Source organism: Crocodylus porosus, unplaced genomic scaffold (genome assembly GCF_001723895.1).
Source record: "Crocodylus porosus isolate Cpor-Errol unplaced genomic scaffold, CroPor_comp1, whole genome shotgun sequence".
Classification (NCBI taxonomy): Eukaryota; Metazoa; Chordata; order Crocodylia; family Crocodylidae; genus Crocodylus; species Crocodylus porosus.
In genome coordinates, this window is record NW_017728912.1 from 21,385,484 (window position 1) to 21,409,841 (window position 24,358).

The window sequence follows — 24,358 nt, forward strand, 5'->3', positions numbered from 1 at the left end:
GGAGAAATCATAGAGCAGATGCTCAAGAAATTTATTTCAAATCACCTAGATGAGAACAAGGCGATCAGGAAGAACTATCATGGATTCACCAAGAGGAAGTCATGCCTGACCAATCTGATTTCTTTCTATGATAAGGTAACAGGCTCCATGATGGGAGAGAAAAGTGGAAGTGAAATTTTATAACTTCAGCAATGCTTTTGACACTGTTTCCTGTAACCTTCTTATTAATAAATTAAGCAAATACAGACTAGATGAAAATACTGTAAAATGAATATGGAACTGATTTGATCATCTTGTTCAATGAATAGTCATCAGCAGCCCAAAAGCTAACTGGGAAGAGGTATTGAGTGGAGTTTCCCAGGGGTCTATCCTGGGTCCAGTATTTTTAATATCTTCATTAATGATCTGTACAATGAGATTGAGTGCATGCTTAGCACATTTTCAGAGTTGGATAGAGCTGGGCTTCAATTTGCATGGAGCTGCAGACACTTTGAAGGATAGGGCTAGGATCCAGAATGACCTAGACTAGTCCTATATCAATCAGATGACATTTCATAAGGACAAATACAAAGTTCTGCATTTGGAATGAAATAATTGCAAGCACAAATGCAAACTGGGGAATGATTGGCTTGTCTATGGTACTGCAAAGATGGACCTGTGGGGTTTCAGTAGACTATGATCTGAATATGAGCGAATAATATGCTCTTGTTGCCAAAAAAAAAGCTAACAGAATACCAGGTTGTATTAATAGGAGCATCTCTTGCAAATCAAGCAAAGTGATTCTTTGATTCTATTAAGCACTGGTGAGGCTTCATCTGGAGTACTGTGTCCAATTTGGGATCCCATATTTCAAGAAAGATGTGGATAGACTGGAAGCATGACTTATAAGGAAAGGCTGAAAGAGCTAAGCGTATTTAGCTTGCAGAAGAGAAGACTGAGGTGGGATTTGAAAATTGTGGTTGAAGACTGTTAATAATAGTCTTCAAACACGTGGAGGGAGATTATGGAGAGGATGGAGATAGTCTGTTCTTGGTGACCATAGGGCACAGGACTAGGAGCAATGACCTCAAGCTGCAGCACAGGAAATTTAGGTTGGAACTTAGGAGGAATTTTCCACCTATGATAGTGGTCGATCATTGGAACAAGCTACCCAGAGAAGAATACTACAAGTCAGCAGGGAGTGATATTGTTCCACAGTGAATAAGATATCACACTTGTTAGAGGTCTTGCTATTTACATATATTAACTAGCATAGTACTATATATTATAACACTTATACTACATAGTATACCATAGTATATAGCACTATATGTACTATAGCACTATATGTACTATATACCAGTTACACGTAGTATATAGTAATGTTCATGTTTTTTCTTCATATTGGAGGCAGTAGAATTTAACAATTTTGTTGGTTTTCTGACAGGCAAAGTACAAAATTGTAAAAAAAAAGAAAAGAAAAAAAAGGTGCCCATGTTTAAGCTTCAGGACACATTTTTACGCATCTACCAGTATATAAAAGTGGCCTAATTTAAATAAGAGCTGCTGGGTACCCAAAATATTTGAAATTAATCGAATAAATTTGGTGTCTAAATATGGACACAGATTCCTGACTTTAATTAGGCTTTGTTCAAAACACTGGTCTAGGCACTACAAGAATTTTCAGCTTTGTCTTTTGGCAGCATACGTGTGTGTTATATTATTATGTTCAGTGATTTTTCTTATTGCCTTGCAAAATTTAAACATGCATATCCCAGTGGAGGTGAAAGCTGAAGGTCACTGAAGCATCCACGTGGTCAGTGGCTCTCAAACGTGTGCTAAGGAGAGCTTAAACAAAAGGAGTGAGAGCTCAAGGGACAGTGGCTAGAGATACTGTATGATGTGTTAAAATTGGCAAAAATCTTGATGTGTGTGTTAGCTGTTATTTATTTTGGACTCAGGAAATAACCAGTGGTTTTGATTTTGTCTTCTTTGGGGAGGGAGAGAGAGTAGGATCTTAGGGATTTCTCATTTTAGAGCTGATAACAAAATGGAGGGAGGGGAAAAAACTTTGCCCCCTCCAAATAAAGTTGTCTTTCTATGGGTACTAGTATGATCCATATCCTCAAGCCTCAGCAAAAATAATCATGACTGTGACAGTATTAGTAAGTGCCCCATCAGGTGCATTTTTCCCCTCTCTGTTATTATCAAGTCATGCTAAAAGCTTTCTCAGTAACCAAAGGCTTGAAACTGATAACCCAAGGACCTGCCAGGCAAGGTCTGAAGAAGCAGATGAAATGATCTGAAACAGGTTTAAACACATGTTTGGATATACATGCGCTGAAGTGCTTCAATGAATTGGGGTCTACACGGCATTAGATTACAGGAAGACACCTGGTGACAACTCTGGTTGCTGTAAAACAACCAGAGTTGTTGACTTATTCAAGTTGCTACCTTATGGATCAAAACAGGTAAGTAATGGGGCTTTATAAGAAAAATATGTGATAGTGAGGTGGCTATTGGGTTTACATTATCTGACAGCTTTGCAGCTGGCTAGTGGGTTTCTTTCCCCCCTAAACATATTTTCCTTCCAGGAGGAGAAAGCAGAATTTGAAGCAATTCAGTTTGATTGCTACCAAAATGTAGCACATCTTCTCCAGTCTTTAAAAAAAATCTACAGAATCATTACTCATTTTGGGATCCATTTAAAAAAATATGTCCTCTTTTATTAAACCTTTCAGTGGCTTATGTCACCCTTTGCTATTTTGAGGACTCTTTTTTTTTCTCCTCTTTTCCCAACTCCTTTGCTTGTCTAGTACTATACCTCTCTGTTCCTCCTCAACACTATTTCAACCTTCTTTTCTACAGATTCTGCCATTTGGAACAGTCTTCATGTACCTTTCCCTCTGTTCATATATTCATAGATTAATAGAGTATGAAGCCAGAAAGATAGACATACTGAGTAGGTTGCAACTGTCTTCTCTTTACCCATATTAAATGTAATTAGGTCATGAATACTGGTCCATAGGTAATCACCAGAGATTAATTAACCTTTACCTATCATAATGGGGTCCAAAATAGAGTTATCTCAACTGGCTGTAAAACATTTGTATTATGTTATCATTTTGCTATTATAACATATAATTACCCTCTGTTTTCATGAATCTTGTTTTGCAAATTTCAGTTGAAGATATTTTACTTTTCTTTTCCTTGCCTCTAATTATATTTTCTGGTTCCATTATTTTATTACTTTGTTACTTCATTCAGCTCTCAGTATATCATTTATAGTAATACCATAACATACTTCAGATGGTTTATGTGAAAAATAAATCCATGAAATACTTTTTATACAAAATACTACAAGTCTGTTATATCTACTGTATTTTATTGGTCCCAGCTTGAACCATAAGTTTACATGGATAATCTTTCCTGAAGAATATTTACAGTATGAATAAGAGAAAATTAGACATTAACATACAAGATACATTTGGATAATGCAGTGTTTATGACTGATGTACGTTCTGTCATTAAGAGTAATGTTACCTATTTATTATAAATGATTGTGAGAGGAGAAAGGAAGGACAATAGAGGCTGAAGAAAAATATCCCTGAAGGGATGGAAATGATTTAGGTCTGTCCTAAGATGGAGGATGCAGTAAATAAAGCATACAAGGAATGGTAATAGCTGTAGGAATTTTATCAGGGTGCATTGGCTAGGACCCTTCAGCCTTTTATTAAAGATCCAGTCTGATTTAAACCTACCAAATTTGGATATTTTCTTTATACCTTCTAAACATTATACATAACACTACTGGTGGCTCATTTTAGGGAAGTAGAAGAGGGAAAATATTTGACCATATACTAATGTAACTCCCATAACCTAGCTGGGATCTATATCTTAAGTTCAGGTCTGAATTTAATAATCAAATGTAAAGGAAGGAGATAATACTAGAAGAATACTGCTGAAAGTTAATTAGACTTCTAAAGTTAGGAGAAGGTATATGCAAAAGGGTAGAAAAATGTAGTAGTAAATGAGTCATTATCTCAACTATACTATGTGTCTTCTAGGACAGTGGTCTCCAAGGCGGGATGCGTGCACCCCAGAGGGTGCGCAAGACGGTCCATTGGGGCACAGGAAGAAAATATTAGAATTTCTATTTAGATGTATATTTATATAAATAAACATATATTGGGGGTGCGTGCTCAAAAATTTTTTACTGATAGGGGTGCGCGATCAAAAAAGTTTGGAGACCACTGTTCTAGGAGATACAAGCACAGATGTAATGGCAGGTGTGGTTACATAACACAGAAAACAAGCATATGGCCTACCAGAGTACACAGCTTCACATAGCAAATTACCTGTGTACCTAGGAGTGGATCCAGGATTTGGCAAAGTGGGGTGCAGGAGCAGCAGTCTAAGCTACCGGGGTGGCTGCACCCCCAGCCCTTTTTTTCCCCCTCCGCTGCCCCACCAGTGTGGGCAGACCATGCTATGGGAGCCTCCAGGGACTTTAAAAAGTCTCCAAAGGTATGAATCCCCCACTTCCACTGCATGCTGGGATGCATATCCCCTCCTTACCCCTTCCATATCCCTTTCCCCCTTCTCTCTTGCCTCCTCTCCTGCTTATGCTTTCTGTGCTGTCCCAGTGGTGGGGGAAACTTCAGAGCTGCTCCTGTTTGCTCCAACTGGAATGTGCAGGTCCTGGGTTTACCTGGGATCATGACAGTGGTGATGGCCGGGGGTTCCCCACCCTGCCCAGTCTTTCAGGAGCAGGTGCAGAGAAGGGGAACTCCCTGCTCATTGCTGTTGTTGTGGCTATCCTCAGCTGAGCCCAGTTCCTGCACAGACTGGCTGGAATAGGTAGGAGCAGCTCTGAAGTTTCCCCTGTTTGCAGGACAGCAGGGAAAGCAGCAGTAGCAGGCTGCAGAGGAGGGAAAGGGGAAAAGAGGGGAAGGGACATTCTTCTGAACACAGAGGGGAAGGAAGGAGGAATTCTCACCTACTTTGGGGACTTTAAAAAAGTCCCTTGAGGCTCACATGGGGAGGTCCCTTGGGGAGAGCCTGCCCTGACAGCAGGCAGCTCCTGGGGCAGGGAGCATTCTCTCACTCCCTGGCAGACAGCTGACCAGGAGTAGACTTGCCTCCAGTCAGGGTTCTACATGAGCACTACAGCATTGTTGCTAATCTAAAGTAAAATTGCTACTTGCATTTGCAGGTATTAAATTTACTTGTGATTAGTGAGGTTTACTGTGTAGTAAGTGTGTGCATGTGTAGACGCACATGCTTACTGAGCAGTAAACTACACTACTGTGCAGTTAAGCATCTCAGGTAGCCATGCCCTGTGTGTACCTTTTCCTAGTTTAATGGATATACTATAACCTCCAGTGCAGCAGTGACATTTTGGTGGGAAAATATAGATTTGGCAATGAAGCAAGAGTTTTGTGAATTCACTTAGTCTTTGCCAGTTTTTTGGTTTAAAACCAAACAAAAACAAATTAAAAAATGTAAAGAAAAAATGGTTCCATTTCTTATGTGAAACAGTTAGTTTCAGCAATTTTGAAACACGGGGAACTGACAGATGTGCAACTCCCTACTGTAACTCATGGTGCTTCACAGAAAGTGCCATGAGTTACAGCGACCCCTCAACCCAATTGTTCACTGTTGGTTCCGGGGGGGAGGCATGGAAATCGAGCTCCACTTCGGAGCAGATCCAGGAGGAGTTGCATATCTGCAGCCTCCCTTCCCTGCCCCTCCCCCCCAGCTCCAGTGCTGTCTTCAGGATGGGAGGGGGAAAGGAAGGGAAGGAAGCTCCAGTCTGGGGTTTGTCCAGCCTTTGCTAGAGGTGGGGGTCAGTGGATTGGAGCCCTCCGAGGTACAACTTTGTCTCTACCTGTTCTCTATCACACAGTAGCATAGCAATGCTCTTGTCCTCTATTCTTCCAGGTTCTTTGGATTTTACGTTTTTTCTTTTGATAAAGTGACAGAAGATAAAAGGAGAAATCATGCTTACAGAAGGAAAAAGAGCAGACGGATCTGGATTTGGGGACAATTAATGAATGGATTTTCAGGGTATGTTATGCACAAGAATGGGGAAGAAAAGAGAGAAGGCTGAGGCTCATCTTCCTTATTTCAAATTCCTCCCTCTGCTTCTTTTACCACCTCATCACCTTCTTTTCTTCTGCTTTTCCCTCTGTCCTACTCCCATGAAATCCACGTCTCCCTATTCTTCCCTTCTTTGCCAACTCTTTCTTCTTTTTCTTTTGTACTCAAAAACTTAACCTGTAGTTTGAGTGTGCCTACACATGTTCTGCTTGGGGATCAATTGTTTTGGATGGAATGCTGGTATGATAGGGATAATATACCACACACAATGTAGAACCCATGAAGAAGGAATTAATACAGTGATGAAAAACTGAATTGTATGAGGTAGATGTGGATGGATGGAATCTGAAAATGAATTACATTCTGCAGATTTGAAAGATTTCTTCATTAGTATGATATTTAAAAACATGTTGAAATTAAAAAGCAGTGTGGATCCTACAATGGAAAAATCAACACTCTTTGGGGCAGAAATCTGTAATTCATTTTATTTAGGCAGCCAAAATTTGAACTGGCTATAATTCTGTAACAGTTCAGTGCCAAGGCTGCTGACCTACCTTCCCTGATCTAGCAACAAAATCAGGAAATCCAGGTCTGTACAGAAACTATATTTTGTTTTAATGAGAGCTATCTCAGGGTTTGTCATAGCTACAATGCAATTTGGACAACTCTGAAAAAGGAACCAACCTGAGTGTGGTCACTTTGAGGAAGTATAAACCCCAGTCCTTTCATATATTATTTGATAAGTTTATAGCTTTGTTGTGTCATGAAATAATGGAACAACTTTTTATTTATGTGTTTTATTTGAAGAAAAGGCACAACATTGATGGAAGTCCCATTGAATTCAGTGGGAATAATCCTCATTTAAATCAAGACTGAATTTTGCAGAAGATTTGTAAATATGCAGATGAAATATGCATATGTTGGTGCTGGGTTTATGAAATTTAAATCATGCCAGATGAATTTGATTGTTTTCTTAGGACAGGTTTATAATTTTATTGGATGAAGGGAAAGTAATACAATAGAGCTCATATATCTGGCTTTAACTGCAGCATTTCATCCACTATCTTACAATAATTCATTAACTAAATTGATTCAAAATTGGCTTGGATTGGAACTCTATTTTATGCTCTACAAAGTGAATGGAAGTGGAAAAAATAGTAAATGGAAATATGCTTAGCGTGGTGGAAATGAGAAAGACATGCTGTTGGTAACAATGTAATTAAGTTGGTTTGGGTTTAAATAACATTATTAATGGCCTGGAAGAAAGAAGTAACATCTCAGTAATAGAAATTACAAATGCAAATGACCTGGGCAAATCTGTAATGTAAGTACAGAGAAAGAGTGGGACCCAAAGAAACAAGTAATATATGCTGAAAATAACACATTATCCTTGCAAATATGAAGGCTAGGAGCATGGGACAAAATAAAATGGAAGCCGTACTTAATAGGAGGAAGAAATCTGCCATATTTTTAGGCTGGAGAGACTGGACGTGCCAGAATGATATGGTAGCTAAAAAAGACCAATGTATTTTGGAATACCTATATAGAAATGCTATGGGCCAATCTTTCATGATCAAGCCCAGGGCTGTCCAACTTTTGAGTGGCTGAGGGCTGCCTGCTTACTAAGCCACATGCTGCATGATGTAGCCTCCACCCCCCTCATCACAGTGGATGTGCCCCCCCCCCACCATGGGGCCTTCCTGGGGTGCTGCACTGCATGGGGGGCCCAGTTCCTCCAACACCATCAGGCTGTGGTCTCCTTGGGCCCTCCCACCAGGGGCAGGGAGCTGGAGGCAGAAACTGGAAGAGAGAAGGGGACACTGGAGACTTTGGTAACAGCACCAGGAGAGTGACAGAGGAGTGGCACCTAGACCAAGAGCCTGGTGGCTGCAGCTTAATCCCATGTTGGCTACCCATGGACTAACAGCTGGACATCTGCAATCAAATTCTTGTCTTTCTGTGCATGAATATAATAAGCCTGTGCCTGCATTATGTTCAGTTAAAGGTACCTTGATGCCACAGAGAGGTAGGGAGCTCAAGGAAGAGAAAGAGACTAATCAAATTAAAGGGGCAGGGGTGAGGGTTAGGAGGAAAGACAGAGAGGGAAAAAACCCTACAAAGTGTCACAGATAAAGAGCAGGGGAGACAAGAATGCTGCCAACACTGGCCACTGCAATGGAAGGGAAATTCATAGGTTTACATATGCCCGAAAGATCATGACCTGTGCTACACAGGCAGGCAGAAAGCCCCACAGTCCTAGTCAATTTGACTGGGGTGGGAGAATTCCTTCCTGACCTCAGATCTAGCAATTGGTTTGATTATGAGCAAGACCTTCCAGTACCTGATAAATTTCTAAAATACTGATAGGACAGCAGCACACCCTAGCCAGACTCCTACTTCTAGCTATTGTGCTTCAAAGGAAAATTTAAAAACAAACACAAAAATTACAACAACCCAGAGACCAAATAAAGCAAAACTGGGGGGAGGTGAGAGGGGCTGGGAAATCTTCTTGGCCCCTACTGGTAGCCAGCATTTGGCTGGAAGCACTTCCCACAGTTTCTTTTCAAGCCTATTATGGGTTAGTAAATATATGAATTCATGTATCAGGTGCACTGATGTTTGCGACAAGAAAATCTCTATCCTACTAATCTAGCTCTGTCTTGAAGCAAATTAGGTTCCTTGTCCCCTTGGGTTTTTTTGTTTGTTTTTCAGAAGACTGTCCTAAAATGACACTCCTTGGATCGCTGAAGGAGGATCTGGGGAACTACAGTCAAGTCAGCTTGACTTCTATGCCCAGAAAGATCATGAAGCAAGTTCTCAAGGAATCCATTGTGAAGCACCTAGAGGAGAACAAGGTGATCAGAAACTGTCAGCATCGATTCACAAAGAATAATCTGATTTTTTCTATGATAAAGTGACAGGCTCTGTGGATGAGGGGAAAGCGGTAAATGTGGTATACCTTGTCTTTAGCAAGGTTTTTGACACTGTCTCCCCTGACAACTTCATTAAGAAGCTAAGGTAGTGCACACTGGATGAAGTACTATACGGTAGTTACATAACTGGTTTGATCAATGTATTCGGTAAGTGGTCCTGCATGTCTCAGTGTCTAGTTGGGAGATGGTGTCAAGTGGAGTTTTCCAGGGTTCTGTTCTGGGTCTGGTATTGTTCAACCCATTAGTACTTCGGATGAAGGGGTTGAGTGCACACTTAGTGAATCTGTGGATGATGCCAAGTTGGGTGGAATTGCAGACACTCCAGAGGGGAGAGCTGGGCTCCAGAATGGCCTGCATAAACTGGAGAAATGGTCTACAATCAGTGAGATGAGATTCAACAAGGATAAGTGTGAAGTCCTGCACTTGGGACAGAATAATTGCATGCATAATTATATGTAGCCTGGGGAATGACTGAGTAGGCTGCAGTACTTCAGAGAAGAATCTGGAGGTTACAATGGACCATAAACCAGCAGTGTGCTCTTGTTGCAAAAAATGCCAGCAGCAATTGGGGTTCTATTAACAGAAGTGCCACTTGCAAATCAAGGGAAGTGATTCTTCCTCCCTATTCAGGACTGGTGAGGCCTTACCTGTAGTGCTGTGTCCAGTTTTGGGCCCCAGGCTTCAAGAAGGATGTGGACAGTTGGGAAAGAGTCCAGAGCAGGGCAACAAAAATGATTAGAGACCTTGAAGGCCAGACTAATGGGGAAAGACTGGAAGAGCAAAGGAGATTTAGCCTGGAGAAGAGAAGACTGAGGGAGGATTTGATAACTGTCTCAGAATACCTGAAGGGTGATTATAGAGAGCATGGAAACAGGCTTTTCCCTGTGGCTGTAAGGGACAGGACTAGCTGTAATGGACTCAAAATACAGCAGAGGAAATTTGGGCTAGATTAGGATGAAGTTTCTGACTGTGAGAGTGGTCAGGCATTGGAACTGACTACTAGGAAGCTGTGGAATCTGTCCTGGAATTTTTCAGGACCAGGTTAGATAGACACTTGGCTGGGATGGTTTAGTTAGGGATGATCCTGGCTTGAACAGGGGGGCTGGATTAGATGTCTTTGTAAGGTCTTTTCCAGCCTTACCTACCTATGATTGTATAATCAAATCCTTTTCTATATTCACAATATTTCCTCAATTGGTGTTCTCTGAAAATTTCATAAGCACAATTCTAGTTCTTGCACCAAGGTTGCTCCTGAAAATGTTAAATGAAATGGGTCCCAAAACTGATTCCTGGGGAACACCCTTAACCTCTTTCCAATCTGACAACTCAGCATAATCCATTGCAGCCTCCCTTTTAGCCAACTTCTTATCCACCTTGCAGTTAGAGCATTAATTCCTGCCCTTCCTCCCTGCTTCGGTTATGTAGTTCCTGTGAAGCACAGCATCAAGTTTGGCTTAAATTGAGATAGATTAGGTTCACTGAATTGCCCTTGTCTCAGAAGTCAGAATTTTGTCCCCTGTCAATGTCTGTTCTTGCATGATACTGAAATCAAATTAATGGGCCTGTAATTACCTTGGTGACTGATTTCTCTTTTTTAAACACTATATTTACTATGCTCCAATCTTAGTGTTTTGTGAGTATCTGAAAGAAACAAGTCTTTATTTTGCTTCAGAACCTTGAGTTTCTTCATTAAAATATACTAAATCACGTAGAATGAGGAAGCTCACTTTTTTTGCTAACCACAATAAACTTGGGAGGAGATTTATTCTTACTAAACCTGTCCAAAACAAAATTATTTATGACAACCACAAAGCTGCTGCTGATGCACCAATCCTGAGAAATGAAATTCTAGAGGTATCTCCTGAGGTTCCTCTCTTGCTACAGAGTTCTGGGGAAGCTAGTTTATATTTTCACTTCTTTTCTTGAGGGGGAGGAAAGAGGGAGGAGAAGACTGGGGTAAGCTCAATCTTTTATTGCTCATCTGAAAAGCATAGAGGGAGTTCAGACTACACCTGGTAATCATTGAATTTTGTTTTCATAGCATGAAATGAATCCAGAAATCTTCTTTATCAGAAGCTGTTCAATAGAAAACTTTGCACAATAATACAAAAATAACATAAAATAAAGTGTATGTTTTATATTGCAGAAGATTTAGTGCAAGGCTAACACTTTACTTCTTTATAAATGGTTCTTACTGGGAGGTTTTGTCTGATTTGCATAAAACTAGTCTTGGCTAACTAGAGCTGTTACATTCTTTGCAATTCGTCAGTTGTTTATGGTCCAATGAAGACTTCCTAAGTTTCTCTGGTTCTAAACTGGTCTCAACTTCTTCAGGTCCATGTTTATGATACATGCAACACCTCAGAGTCCAACTGATCTCTGCTAAAATGGCTGTTTCTGCATCTGCACTTGTGACATGCTTTCCCACAATCTGCTTCTACTTTCTTTAACAAAAGCCTTCATGTCTGATCCAATAAGCCAACACATAAAATATATGTCAACTTCTGAGCCATGAGCACTTTAAATGATAAAGGCTTTTGTAAAATAAAACAAAAAACACATTAATTTGGGTATTTCCTTACTGCAAACACTTCGTAATTCTGGTCAGTTTTATCATATAGTTTAGGAACTATAGAAAGAGAAATAATAAGCAAGCTAATACTGGAAACCTCTTAAATTAGTGAGTAGTTAGAGGAGGAAAATATATAAGCCTATAGTATAAACAAATATGATTTTTATAGATTGGCACCTGATGCAAATCAGCATAGTTCCATTGGAGCTAAAAACTATATGAACCTTATGTTTGGTTTTTTTTTTTACTATGAACCCCCTTCAGATTTGTGAATGGGGCTAACTGTTTTGACTAACCATAATTTTTTACACTGAGTAGTCAGTATGTCTCCTTGCACACATTACACTTAAGGCTTGATTAACCAGTTAAACACATCTTAAATTGTAATCTTGCCACTTGTTCAATCAATTAATGGTGTGATAAAACAAGGAGTAAGGCACAAAGATATTCCACAAAAAATGTGGAATAATTTTGTGGCTTGTCATGCTATCAACTGAATATGTGGCTAGGTGAGCCCCTGTGGCTGGGAGCCCTGTCAGCTGATAAGGTCCCAGCCACAGGAGTGCATGAGCCTGCAGCTGACCCGGGTTCCCAGGTGAAGGAGCACATGGTACTTCCCCATGGATAGGAGCTTGCAGCTAATCCAGGCTTCCAGCTGTGGGGATTCACCATGCACTCCTACTGAGGAGCCTGATTTAGCTGAGGGGGCTCCCAGCTGTGGGACCTTGCTACCTACTAGTGCAAGGGTGATTATGGCTCCCCTTGTACCCACAATAAAATGTGATTGGATCTGATGCATGACCACACAATCACACTTTTTGCCATGTATGTGCAGGAAGTGTGACTGTGTGGATTGTGCGTCAGATTCTATGACACTTTTTCCTGCACGTCTGGAGGGGCCCAAAATCTTAAAACCCTTTGTCCCTTCAGAACCTTACTTTCAAGGGAAGCACAGCTAATTGGTGTGCACATACAGAGCTACATGAATGCTGCTATATTCTTTTTGGTTGGGAGGTGAATGTGATTGTGCCCTTAGTGGCAAGTCTCACCTCTAACACCACCTGTGTGGCAGCTCAGCTGTACCTTATTATGGATTTTTGGTAGGAGTCACTTCATTTGGTGGCAGTATACTCATACATACTTAGGTACAGACATATTTAATAACTGTAATGGTATCAAATGAGAGCAATACAAGCTGTTACAATGTTAATTGTTGACTAACTTGATAGTGATACAAGTGTAGCAAAACCCTTCCAAATTTAACCTAGCCTGGATAGGGAGCAGGGAGATGTAAGGCCCCATGCCAATGTTCAGTTAAAGGCACCGTGGGATCTGATGTGTGATCTCAACAATCACACTTTCTGCCCTGCTACATGTGCATGGCATGAAGTGCAATTGGGATCAGATCCCCATTGCACCCTATTACCGTTGCAGGGGAGCCCAGGATTGTGATCCCAGGTTCCTCCTACACTGGCAGGTAGGAAGCCAGTCAGCTGATCTGTGCTCCCAGCCTCAGGAGTATATCAGTCAGACTCCAATGGACTCCTGAGGTTGAGAGTACTGATCAGCTGACTGCTGCTCCCAGCCTTGGGGACACACCAGAGCACTAGACTTTCCACCCCAAAGCTTGGGAACTCCAAATCATCTGTCACTCCCAGCCTCCAGGGCTCAGTAGGCTCAAAGGCTCTGCTGTGCCCTGGAGTCTGGGAGTACAGGTCAGGTGGTCCGCTCTCCCAGCTGTGGGGGTGCATCAAAACCAAGGGCTCCAATGTGCCCCCACAACCTGGGGGGCACATCAGAGCCCTTGACTCTGCTGCACCTCAGGGGCTGGGATAGTTAGCTGATTGGGGCGCCCAGCCTTTGAGGCACAGTGCAATTTATGGCATGATGGGAACCAGCCACAATGTTATTCCACATATTTTGTGTAATAACTTTGTGGCTTATTCCTTGTATTATTTTGGCATTAATTGCATTAACATGTGGCTACTTAAGATGTGAATATCTGGTTAATCACATCTTAAGTGTAAAGTCTGCCAGGGGCCCAGTGGTTACATTGTAACAGCTGAGGAGCTTTATAAAGTGGTTGAACTGTTGTGTCTGTCCATAGTCTTTGTGTTTGTCTGTGCAACATTCCACACTTAATCTGTATAATATCTAGCACCATATGTAAACCAGAGTGCTGTTTGCAGTGTGGGAAAATAACAGGGAATTAAAAGACTTCTGATGTTCTTTAGCATTTAAATGTTATAGCTGAGTAACCTGAGGTAAATGCTGGATTACTACCAGGCCAGGTGGTGACCCTGTCTCTATAAATTTGTTGGTTATGTGACATAAGCCTTTGTGCAGCTGATGGCTTATACAACTGTGGCGGGTTTGCTGCTTTTGCCTGGCATCTTGGCTTGGAGAAGGACACTTAGGATTGGTGGAACATTTCCACCAATCAGGTAACAGCTGGGAGGGACTTGCCCCACCCCTGCTCAGAGTAGGGGATGCAAGGAGCCCCTGGACCTGATTGAAGACTGTGCTTTGCAGGTCCGGCAGACTTCAGGGGTGGGGCCTCCGGTGTAAATAAAAGCCCAGCATGCTCAGCACACTGGACAGATGCAGCAAGGGATGCCTGCCTGAGCCTCAGCGTTGTGTGGATCGGTGCACAGTGCTCAGGTTCTGGGAGACACTCAACGCAACTTAAGCCTGCGAATCCGGCAAGTGGCTGGGTGAGGTGGTGCATGGATTGAGCACAAAGAACCATCCCTGGGAGCAGCTCAAGGCTGCTTAGGCCCCACACAGTGCACAGATCAGCGCATGGAGAGTGGCCCTGGGAGCAGGTTGAGGCTGCTTAAATTAGCCCCAACTTTAGGCTGGATAACCAGAGCCACACAGTATGGCTCAGCATTAAACTAAAAGAGCCCCAGTGCACAGAGCAGGGCCAGGGAAGGGGAAAGACCCCTGGCATGAGGCTGGGGAGCCAGAGCCAGTGAGGGCTTGGCTCCCATAGGAATTCCCTGGGTGCCCAATGTGGAGCCTAGGGCCCAGAGGAAAGAACCCTCAACTCGAGGCCAACAACTCCAGGAGGCCTGAGATGGTGTGGGGACCCAGGGGCCAGATTTACAGCCTGCAGAGGAAGGACCGCAAGTTACCAGGAACCCAGATCCTGCAGGGGAGGTGCCCCTGGGCAAGGGACCCAGGGGGGAGTGGGCCTAGGGGGAGAAGATCCTATCCCATTTGAAGGACCAAGTGGTTGGAACCCAGATAGGATGCATCTAATATCTGGTATAGTTATTTTTCCTATTTGGTATCTATTGTTATTGTTGGTGTTATAAATAGTTGGGTGTATTAATTCTGTATATTGAGCTCTGTAAGGATGTTTTTATTAGCTAACCCACTTGTGGTATAAACTTTCTGGATTGACTGTCCTGGGAGCCACCCCTCTTTTTGGCCTGAGGCATGGTTACTTACCTGAATGCCCTCTCTAGGGCCGACTTCCTCTTGCTAACAGACATTTATATGTATATTTGTATCTACATCTGTAATTAAATCTATCTTAAAGAGTTTTATAAATGTAGGTAACTCATTAAATTGTAGATAGTTAAGAACTTTGGGCCTGGGCTAACTCTATAGAGGAAAGAGGGATATGCTTGAAATTCTGGCATCTCTCTCACAGCACCCCCTCCTATCCCATCCAATTGAGAATAGGGCACACCCTTGGGTGTACCCACATTACACAATGAATAAGAAGGTGCTTCTGTTGTCCTTTTAATGTCCTCTAGCTGCAAACTGTTACAGAGATAAGTGTAGGAGAATGTTTCTGATTATGAACACAAGGAAGTGTATTTAAAGTTCATGAGAGTTCTCAAAACTGTCCAGACATATAGTACTAATGTGAATGCAGTTGTGTTCTCTAGATTGCATTTTATGTGTTATTTCATGCACATCCATAGCTGTAGATTGTATAATATTTATAATTTCTACTACAAGCATGAAATTGCTAAGAATTAAACAGTGTAGTGGAGATGCATGAATATCTACATGTTCAGAACACTGGCTCATGAATGCCACATGCCCCTGGAGGCTGGAGGCACACGGCGACCTCCTGCAGGCAGCTGCAGTGCTGTTGGTGGTGTGGGTAGTGGGGTATTGAGTGTTTGCCGGCAGTCGGCGACCATCTACGGATGCTCCCAGCAGTGTCAGCGGCAGCCAGCGGCGAGAAGGGACCACCTGCAGATGCTACCAGTGGTGTCAGTGGTGGGGGTGGGGGCGGGGTGAGCGGCAACTGCCCGCAGGTGCCTCTGGCAGTGTCAGTGACATTTTCTGCAGGGGGTCCACTGCCAGTCCCAGGGGGTGCATGTGTACCCACGTGCACCACAGAATAACAATCAATTAGCAGTGGAAAAACTGGAAGAGAGAGATGAAAAGGCCATGGTTTTTGTTTGTTTGTTTTTTGTTTCAATTTAACTCTGTGTGCTTTGTTATGGTCTATTGAAATTGCTTGTCACTTAGATGAAGGAGTTTCAACAAAGTTTCACCCTCCCTTCTTCTCTTATGTCTCATCTCTCTAACACCCTACTTTATGATAGTTGTTAAGAGCATTCATTGTTAAGGTGCCAACATTATACATCACTCTTTTTTCTATATCCCCAACACTCCTTCTTACCCAGTTGCAGCAACATAAATCTGTTCTCATCCAAACAGCCTTCTTGAATAGCTGAATATACTAAGGGGAGATACATCTGTCAGTATATAAAGTAGATACCATGTTATGGTCTGGGGGTGAAATACTGTAAAGGCAATCTATTGTCCGTGTAGCAAATAAGGATGGGATAAAGAGATTCTTGGTGAGCAGAGTTAAGGCTGGTTTGGAATAAATGAAAACTTCCAGTGTTTCAGCCTTTAAGGTTTTTTACCACCATGACTTTCAATTAATATATTTTTTTAAAGAGTATATTTTCAGCCTCAGTTCCCTTTTATCTAAGTGTTTTTATTTAAAAATGCCCATAGCCTTATTAAAATGGCAAAACTGACTGACTTGGGCCTGTAGTTTTAGTATTCTAGAAGTAGTTTTCATGAGATTTATAAGCTCTCTAGGCTGTGCTGTCAGAATGTAGATTTCCCATGAAGCACCATATGTAGTTCTTTGGAGATAACAAATTTATAAGCAGCATGACAAGAGCAATATTGGAGGCCTCACAGAAGTTATAAGCTTCATTGGCACAACCTCTGGAGCTTGCAACTGCTGTGAGTGTCACATTTCATGCCTAACTAATGAAGCTTATAACTTTTTGGCAAAGCCCAGGGTTAAAAGAGGCTTTAAAATAAATTACATGTGGCTTAGCATGCAGGGACCCCAAAGGTAACCGAGCATTGAAGAGGCCCCTTTTGACTTTGCACAACCCAAGGTACTGCATTATAGAGATACGACAGCCTCTCCATGATTATGACTGCAGCCAGGAATCCATTATAAACCTGATTTTTCACTCTTCATTCATCTATAACTTTGGGTGGAAACTTTCTTTTGGCCTCAGCAATTCTGTAGTTAGTCTTTGGCTGTATTAGATTCATTTTTTGATGTCAAATAAAATGACCAACAGTTTTTTTCTTATAAGACTTGATTTTGTTTTCATTATAGGATTTTAAAAATTGCCAGACATTGTTGGTGAGTGGTAGTTTATGAAGGTTTCTGGTCAATAACTTGAAGCTAGGCAGAGATATAAGGGCAGTGACGTTATTTTTGGAATGTGCAATGCAATGTTTTACATTGCAAAGAGCCTACATGGACCTTGAGAGTATTTAAGTCTTTGCCTTCCATTAAGAGGTCATTTCCACATATGCAAAAATAAATTGTTTTTCTTTTTATTGGAAAGTCATCATATGAAATTTACCATTGACATAGGTGGGTATCCTATGTTCTGTATATCATGTTGCTTGTAGGCGATAAAATGCACCCATGATGCCTGTGCTCTGAAACACACCATCCTTACCAGCCCTACTTAGGTTAGCATGGATGGTGGCTAACGCTAACCACAGAAAAAGATCCCAGGCCCTGAACGTCCTTAAGACGTACACATTAGACACACGCTACTCAAGTAGCAAAATGGGCATGGCATTTCTGCAGTTTGTAAGAGGCTGGGGAAGTTGTGACAAGGTAGGCATTGCTGCAGCCCCATGCTCTGGCCACAGGTCTGGAGGTGCAATTCAGCCCACCTGAAGCTCAGACCATTTTCTTAGATGTTACGAATTTAAACATGTTCCACCTACTATGAATAATCTCTGATTTTTAGGGATCATTGTCATCACAAATTTACAAACTGAATACCCTTCATAACAAAAAGGGCAGGAAATAGTTAACAAATCAGTTAACAAACTAAGCTCTTCAAGTCATGAGTATGCATGTAAATTTAACTGGCATCATTTTCAAAGCTGCCAACCATCCATCTTCTCCCAGGGCTTTCAGATGCGGTTAGGGTTGGTAAGCAACTCTACACAACAGGACAGTTCTACATAAGTGACCAAATTCAAACCTTTTAAAAGGAATTTTGTACATAGGCCACTGAAGCTTTTTATTTCATGACTTTTTGAGTTATGAGTAGACCAAAAAAAAAATTAAACAGTGAACAACCATCATATTTTTAAAAGTCTCGTGATTCAAAATGGCTTGTTTGATTACTTCACGCTAAACATTCTCCTCTGGACATACTTTAGACATAAGGCATTTTATGTGAAGCAGGGGCTCCCTGCCTTGCCTTTCCGTAAAGTAATTCGGGATCAGAATTACAGTCTAATGGAAACTTTTAACTCCTGAACTGTGGAATCATATTCATGACTTTATACCCATATGTGGAGAAGACAGTTTTTCTAGTTGTTAAATTTAGGGATTTGTAGATCCTTCTCTGGCAGGGAAAATAAAGTTGGAGAAATGGCTTGTGGCTGCAGTGTGGAAATTGGTGGGAAAAGCCCTGTTCTAGTCATTCTGGCATATGTGTGAGTGGTAAAGGATACGAATGAGACATTCCAAGGATAAGTCATAATTTCTGCAGTGTTCATGTAACTAGTCTCGCTGAAGAGAAACAGACACCAGAAAACAAGAACCGCTTTCTTTAATCCATGATGAATCTCAGATACAGTTCTTGGGATTTTAGTTCTGGTTACTTAAATGTATTTGTACAGGTTGATACAATAATAATATGCCCTCTGAAAATGTAAAATCAACTAGTACACTTCAACTACTAAACCAATTCATATATTTGTGTATTGAATTGAGTGAAATTACCTATAGAACAAATTCAGTTCAGTGGTCCTAAGTTAAAGAGTGGATATTGCTGCTGGCTTTACCTCCTACAGAGTATACTGGTACAATATACCAGTTAATTGAAGTCATTTGGAAGTGTTCATGTTCCCATTGCAGTTCTGTATCTAGGTAGGGTAGGGGAGGGGGCGGGGGCAGGGGTAGATGAGAGAGACAGAGGGAGAGTACTAACCTCAGAACTGAGTTTTAAAGATATAAAGGTGAACACCATAACTGTTCATGCATACTCAAGTATTGGTATGCCCAAATGACTGTTAGAAATCCCAATGGTTGTTTATATGTGTACCAATCTTTGTGTTTTGTCATGTCTACTTGTGAATACAATTGTATGTATTTAGTGTAACACATAAAAATCTGCCACATGAAATATGTTCAGACATTCCTAGAAAACTAATATATTGGCCTGATTTTGCAAATCATATCCTTGGTTAATAGAATTTATTGGGGCTATGTTTTTGTTTTTTTAATAGGTGGAATCTATTTGAATAATTTTCTCAGGAGATAAGAAAGATGCTATTTTGTTTCCTCTAAGGCTGTGGACATCCATTCAAAAAGCTTGAGCCTGAATTAATTCAATCTTTGCAGTTTAGTTTAACCTTGCTAGCCTGAATCACTCTGTAACTGTACAGACAGGGGCAATGCATAGCATGTGCACATGGGTGCATGTGCACTCTCTGTGTGTGGTGGCGCACCCCCTGCAAAAAGGCACCACCAACCCTGTTGGCAGTGCCTGCAGGCGGTTGCCGCTTGCCACCCCACCACCGAGAGCCCTGCCAGCCAGAGGACACACCGGGATGGTGGGGGACTCTGATTTATCTTAAACCAGCAAGGTGTCTGGGACAGAGGTTGCATAAACCAGTTTAAGTCAAATCAGTTAAGTCTGATAATACATTCAACCCGATTTATCTCAAACCAGTTTCAGCCATTTTTAAACTGGTTTATGTGCACTGAACACCTGTTCTGTTACAGGTTTAAACCAGTTTCTGGTCACTTAAACTAGTTTATGGGCAGGAAGTCATCTGGGATGAAGTCACCCCAGCAAGATAAATATCCAAGCATTTCTTAAAGGTATCCAGAGTAGGTGCTTGCACCGCTTCTGTGGGGAATCTATTCCAGACTCTGGAGACTTGGACAGTAAAAACGTTTTTCCTTATGTCCAGTCTAAAACAGTCTTCTAGCAGTTTGTGACCATTAGACCTTGTCTTTCCTAGGGGTGTCCTGGTGAACAGATATTCTCTTAGTTCCTGATGTACACCCCTTATATACTTATAGGCTGTCACCAAATCACCCCCCTGAGACTTCACTTTTCCAGGCTGAAGAGTCCCATGCCTCCCAGCCTCTCCTCAAAGACTTGGGCAAGGATGGCATAGAATTCTTCCTTGGTTTCATTGGTGGCATCAAGAGTCAGGGCATATGCGTTGATGACAGTGGCATATTGGCTCCCCACCAGTTTAAGATGGTGAGTCACGAGGTGCTCATTAATTCTGATAGGGAACTCATTGAGGTGGTTTAAGAATTCATTCTTAATGGAAAAACCAACTCCTTGAAGTCATAGTTTCATAATTGTTAGGGGCTAGAAGGGACCTTTCAGATCATTAGGTCCAGCAGGCTGGACCTGATGATCTCGCAAGGTCTCTTCCAGCCTTAATGTCTATGAAATCTATGTATGATGTCTGTCCCTAGCCTAAGAGATAGGGACAATATTTTGTTGTTGTGCTCTTCATAATTACCTACATAATTTTGATTGCTAATTATTTTAGTATTATTAAAATGAAGATGTAAATTCAATATATGACCCACAAATTCCAAGTAGTCACATAATTTAATATTGGTGTAAATATGAGTATTACATAGACTCTTTTAAATCACTATATAAGTAGTTTGTTTGGTGTTTGGATATAGTTACAGCTTGGCTGGAACTAATGTTTGGTACGTGCATATATTAATTTATGAGAGTCTCTAAACTTGAAACAGAAATAATAGTTATCTCTTTACTCTCTTTTTACTCCCCATAACGTAAGCATTTATGCTACATTGTAAAAAAATAAATAATTATCTATCATTAAAGCCAAAAGTCAAAACTTGATCACTAAAAGATGAAAGACTACTGTCTGTTGAAAATGTATTGATTTAAATTGCCTTATCAAGCAAATAAAAATCCATCAGAGGCCATTTTTGGTGTATTCCTACATGTTCTTGGAGTCTCCATTGGCTATGATAGTGCATTTTGGGAAGATTTTATTTATAATTTTCAAATTGGTTTATTTGATTTATAACTGCAGCTCATTGGGTCAGATTCTGATAACTTTAAGGCTAGGTACAGAAGTTACACATAAACCAGTTTAAGTGATTAGACACTGGTTCAAACCTGTAACAGAACAGAAGTTCAGTGCACATAAACCACTTTCAAAATGGTTGGAACTGGCTTACGATAAACCTAGTTGAATGTAGTATCAGATTTAACCGTTGCTATAAGTCAAACCAGTTCATGGAACTTCTATCCCAGACCCTTCCTGGTTTAAGTTAGCTCACAGTCCCCCAGCATCCCAGGATGCTTTGGAGTCCAGAGCTGGGTTGTGCTGTCTGCTCCAGAGAGTAAAGTTGGCCCCACCCCTCTGCTCCCTAGCTGGAGCACTATCATTGCTCTGGCTTGCTGAGAAGGGGATGGGAGTGGGAAACCCAGCTCCAGATTGCAGCCAGGTCTGCCTGCTGGAGGTGAAGCATCCCCTGCCAGACTTTTCTCCCACTTGCCACTGGAGCAGAGGAAGTGGGGTGGCCAGACCCTTGGGCCAGGTAAGCAGAATAAGGCAAATGGGTAGAGGGGGCTTGAAGCCCCTCCCCCCACCTGGGACTCTAGCCAGCATCTGCCAGCCTTTTCCCCACTCCCCACGGAAGCAGAGGGGGTGGGGGCATGGCTAGACACTGGCTTTGGGCTGACACGCTGAAGGTGAGAGGTTTTAAATCACCCTCCCCTCCTCTCCATCTCAGCATGTTGGCCCAGGCCAGGGTCTGGCCAGCCCACCCCACTCTGCTCCATTGGGAGAAGAGGAAAAGCCTGGCAGTGGCTGCTTCCCCTGGACACCCTTGCTGGGGTCCCCGCAGACCAGGATGGGGGTTCAAACCCATACTCAGTGAGCCTGCCAGGGTCTGCCCACAACCCCCTGGCCCCCTCAGCTCATGAAGGGAGCAAGAAAAGCCTGGAGGGCTTCTTTCCCAGGTTAACTCCAGCCTTCTGACCATTGCCAAAGGGCAGGGAAGCCATGGTTTAGCACCGCCCCCCCCAGCTTGTAGCCTGAGCCACTGTAGGCCTGTGGCTGCATTTCCAGAATATCTGATCACTTGCTTCTCAGTTCATTATATGCAACTAACCTGAAAATATGGAATCAATTCAGCCTTGGTCTTTTTTTGCTGTCTGTACTTAGCCTAAATGATCTGTTAGTTAGACTTGTTCCTGGGGCAAAGGCAGTTTTTAAACCCTGCAATTCTTGAACGTTCAAACAAACCCAAGTTAAGTTGTTGTGAATTGAAATAATTATTTTTTATTTTCATTGTAAGCAACTAGCATAAGAGTACAGCAGTTCTAAATCCTTGGAAAATGCATACATCGAACTATATTGATGGATGTATAATTCTATTGCTTCATATGTGATTCTGGGCTGGGGGTTTATTCTAAAAATTACATTATACATTTGCACATTTATTATATGGCAATGGCTTCCAGAACGCATTCACTCAGTTTGCAAGTAAAACAGTGGTCTTCTTAATGCAAACCCTACAAAATCATCTTTTCAAGCATAATAAAATTTAATTCCTTCTGGCTTCTTCATCTTCATCATTAAAAAAATGATCTCACAACTCAGATACTGTCCTCAGTTATAGATGTTCAATATCCTTGCAGCAAAACCCCAAGTTTTTCTTTTTTTAATACACACACACACACACACACACACACACACACACACACACGACAGATATGCATTCCCTTCCCTTCCCCAATTATTTCTGGCTTTTCTTTTTCTCTCTCTATTCCCTATAGACAAGCATAAGTGAGCTCAGACTTAGGATAAACTTTAATGTTTTTACTTTGGTAGCAAGTTTTTGGTTTTGGATATTCATTGTTTTATATTGTATTATTATCATTCTCGTGTTGATTTTTATTGTTTCATATGGATATTGTATGGTTTAGGCCTGTTTGTAAGTGAACCAAAGTAACATCAAGTTTCCATTTTGTAAGCCAAGTCTCTATTTTGTGTCCTCTGCCTGGGCATCCACTGTATTGCAACTCTATGAGTCACGTACCCCTCCCACGTAAATTGGTTCCCGGGTAAATGAGAGCGATTGGGAATGATTGAAATACAATGGTAGCAGGCCTCTGCTGAATGGCCTGTAATGACTGGGCCATCACCTCGCATCCAGGAACCACAGACCTCACCCAGGAACAGAGACAAGGACCCAGCATTTGAAAGACAAAAGACCCTGCAGGACCAGCAACTCTACCATTGTACCCCACCATTACAGATACCTGAAACTGAACATCCCTACATGGAGCACACATACTTAGTACGCCAGGGGCTGACCCTTGCCTGGGCATGCCTCCTGTCACTAGGGTCATGCAAGGTCTGCCCCTATAAAAAGGGGCAATGAAGACAGATCTGGTGGGATGCCCTCTTTATCTGGACCAGCACCATTACACACCACCTATCCACCCAGAGGCCCTGCTGGCGACCCCCCTCTGGACAACACCTACTGGACAAGGACCCCTTTCCAGCCTGGATAGGTGGCTATCACCCCCTACCCCCTCTTCAACCAAGAACTTGGACTCTGCTTCTTTTCCCTACCTAGACTCCAGCACTTCCACTGAGTCTCTTTCTTCTGCTGCCATTGTGAGTGCTTGTGTGTGTGTGTGTGTATGAACCAATAACTTCATGGGGCTGTGTAGTGTGTTGTCTATTTAATAATATTTAATATTTGGACCCCTAAGTTGGGTTTTGCTTTACTATGGATTGACCCTGCTCCAATCTCTGCTCCTCGCCCCTATAACTTCTGTCTCATTTCTCCCTCTCCTGCTTCTGGCTCACTGCCAACTCCAACACCTGTCCTGAGTGCCTTTCTGCCTCCAACCCTCCTGTTTTTTTGCCACTGTCTTATCCCCACTGCCTTTTCCTTTTCCCTTCAGGAACCAGGTTTCTGCCTCTGTTTCTTTCTTGGCTGTCTCCTCCTTGCCACCACTTATCTTCCCCCCCACCACAATATCTCAGCTGTCTGCCTCAGTTTCCAGCCTCAGTCTACCTTAAGTAAACCCAAGCCTCTGTTCCTCAGCCAGCTTTTCTGTAGTCTACTGGTTCTACTCCTGGTTCTGGCAACTTTCTCTCCCTATATTTTAACTCTCTCTCTCACCTGAAACTTCCCCCAAGTATCCCAGGTACCCCAAGCACACACATACACATTGTACCATCCAAGTTAGGAACTTAC